Raw genomic sequence first — 2,606 nt, 5'->3', positions numbered from 1 at the left:
TCTTTGAAATCGACGCATAGGCGCCAGGATTTATCCTTCTTTGGTACCATCACCAGGTTTGCTAGCCAGTTCGGGTGTTTGATCTCTCTGATGAATCCGGCCTCGAGTAACTTGGCTAGCTCCTCTCCCAAGCCTTGTCGTTTGGGCTCGGAAAAGCGCCGTAATGTTTGCTTGACCGGCTTGTATCCCTTCAATATGTTTGGGCTATGTTCGGCCAGCCTGCGTTGGATTCCTGGCATATCAGAAGGGTGCCAGGCGAATATGTCCCAGTTTTCACGTAGGAACGCCGACAGTGCGGCGTCAACCACGGGGTCCATCTGTGCCCTGATGGATGCTGTCTTCGTCGAGTCCGCTGGGTGGACCTAGAATTTGACTATTTCATCTGCTGGTTTAAAGGAGGTGCATTTGGATTGCTTATCAAGGATCACATCGTCTCTATCCACCGTGGAGCGCAGCACAGTTAATTCTTCGGCTGCAAGGGCTTTAGACAATGCCTCGAGGGCCAAGGCGGCGGTTTTGTTTTTGGCGCGGAGTGCTATGTCCGGATCACTGGCAAGAGTGATGATTCCATTGGGCTCGGGCATCTTGAGCTTCATGTACCTATAGTGGGGTATAGCTCGGAAGCTTGTAAATGCATCTCGCCCTAAAAAGGCGTGATATCCGCTGTTAAAAGGGGCCACCTGAAAGGTTATCTCTTCAGACTGATAATTCTCCAGTGTGTCGAATACCACATTGAGTGTGATTTTTCCTGCACATGAGCCTCCACTGGGAATAATTCCTCGGAAGGTCGTGCTGATTTGCTCAATGCGGCTCCTCTCTATTTCCATTTTGTTGAGAGTTTCCTCGTAAATTAGGTTTAATCCGTTGCCGCCGTCCATGATCACTTTGGTAAGCCGAAAGTCGTCCACAATTGGACTGAGGACCAATGCGGCTGGTGCCCGGACTATTCTGAATTTTGGTTCGTCACTGGCATTGAAAGTTATGGCCGTGTCATTCCAAGGGTTTATTATTGCAACTTGGCAGACTTCAACGAGGCCGTGGAATGCCCTTTTGCGCCTATTGTTTGTGGCGAAAGTCTCGAAGATTGTCAATACTGTAGGGTTGTTGTCTTCCATGGGATGTTGCTCTGCGGTATTTTTTGTGAGGAGATCCTCACTGCTCTTGGCCACCTGCCGGAGTATCCAACATGCTCGACGGCTATGGGTTGGTACGGTATCCGGTGTTGTGTGTATTTTGCATCACCTATTGATCCATCCCTCCAGAACGGTTTCGCGCCCTATAACGGGCTTTGATTTTTTTGTTATTGGATCGGGCGACCGGCGGGGGTGCATCCATTTTGTCCGGACGAGGGGTTTAGTGGAAACTAGTGGCTCCCAAGAGGTTGCTTGAGTTTTCCAGGCACTTTCCATTACGCAGTACTTCTGTACTATTGTTACCAAGTCAACGAAGTGTGATACGTGATGGCGGTTGATTTCATTGGGGATTCGCTCGTCTGTGCATTTTTTGCAGAATAATGAGATTGCGTCTTCATCGTGGCAATCTTTGATCTTGTCCTTGACAAGGAGGAACCTGGCCCAAAAGTGATGGACCGTTTCCTAGGACTGCTGTCTGATGTGGGTAAGATCGCTTGTATCGGGGTGGGCGGGTGGATTTAAGTCCGAACCCTGACCCAATCTGAGATCCGGAGTTTGAGAAATTTCCGAGCTTAGCGGCTTGGGCTCCGAAAGATCAAGCAGTTTTTCAGGCCCACGGTCCGACTCTTGGTTTGGAATACTAGGCGTGTCTGCCCGTGGGCGGGTGTCCGGCTCTACGAGCTCGGAAATCCGAACATAGTTCATCCTCAATACCGAGGAGAGTTGTCGCACTGTTCCTCCACTACCGCTATCTGATGGGTGATCGGCGAAGATTCAATTTCTCTCTTATCGGGTTTACATCCAATCCGATCATAGTCCGTAGTGACTCCCAAGGCGGCGATGTGATCCATGAGTTCGATTAAAGACAACCAATTCGTCAGATCCATCTGCTCGGAGTCGATGACCCGAGAAGTCATCGTTGGCCCGACGATAGAGCGGGCGGCCATGGTAAAGCCGCCCATCCGGAGGGTTTGGCCTGAGGACAGGCTCCCCCGGAGGTAATGTTGTCCTTGATAACAAGGCGAGCCATCAAGCCTATCTTCGACGTCACAACGGAACTCTCAATGAAAGCACCAATGTGGGTGTCAAAACTGGCGGATCTCGGGTAGGGGGTCCCGAACTGTGCATCTGAGGCTAATGGTAACAGGAGGCAGGGGACACAATGTTTACCCAGGTACGGGCCCTCTCTACGGAGATAATACCCTACTTCCTCCTTGATTGATCTTGATGAATATGAGTGTTACAAGAGTTGATCTACCACGAGGACATAATGGCTAAACCCTAGAAGTCTAGCTTATGAGATTATGATTGTCCTCCTACGGACTAAACCCTCCCATTTATATAAACACTGGAGGGGGCTAGGGTTACACAAAGTCGGTTACAGAGAAAGGAATCTACATGTCCAAATCACCAAGCTTGCCCTCCATGCAAAGGAGAGTCCCATCCGTACTCGGAAAGAAGTCTTCTATCTTG

Source organism: Triticum dicoccoides, chromosome 7B, assembly GCF_002162155.2.
Source record: "Triticum dicoccoides isolate Atlit2015 ecotype Zavitan chromosome 7B, WEW_v2.0, whole genome shotgun sequence".
Taxonomy (NCBI): domain Eukaryota; kingdom Viridiplantae; phylum Streptophyta; class Magnoliopsida; order Poales; family Poaceae; genus Triticum; species Triticum dicoccoides.
This window is presented reverse-complemented; position numbering follows the sequence as displayed.